The 223-nt window shown below is 65.9% G+C and overlaps 1 protein-coding gene across 1 annotated transcript in view; it reads right to left on the bottom strand.

The window, feature by feature from the left end:
* The window catches only part of TBCD (tubulin folding cofactor D), a 99,569-nt gene that overhangs the window by 2,943 nt on the left and 96,403 nt on the right, over nucleotides 1-223 (bottom strand). The window lies entirely within an intron of this gene.

Below are 223 nucleotides of genomic sequence, written 5' to 3'. Positions count from 1 at the left end.
AGGCCAGAGCCGTGCTGACCCCCGGCCTCGGGTGGCGCCCCAGGTCAGTCACCACAATCACTGCAGGTCGAGGCATCCAGACCACTGTCCCCATCTGCCTAGTTCTCCAGGGTCGGGACGCTCCGCCTCCCCTCAGGCCAAGGTCACGTGCGGTCAGGGCTGGGGACAGGGCTACAGCTTCCCTCTTGTTCCCAGGACTCTACACGGCCTCAGGGCTTCCCAA

Source organism: Myotis brandtii, unplaced genomic scaffold, assembly GCF_000412655.1.
Source record: "Myotis brandtii unplaced genomic scaffold, ASM41265v1 scaffold797, whole genome shotgun sequence".
Classification (NCBI taxonomy): Eukaryota; Metazoa; Chordata; class Mammalia; order Chiroptera; family Vespertilionidae; genus Myotis; species Myotis brandtii.
This window is presented reverse-complemented; position numbering and strand designations above follow the sequence as displayed.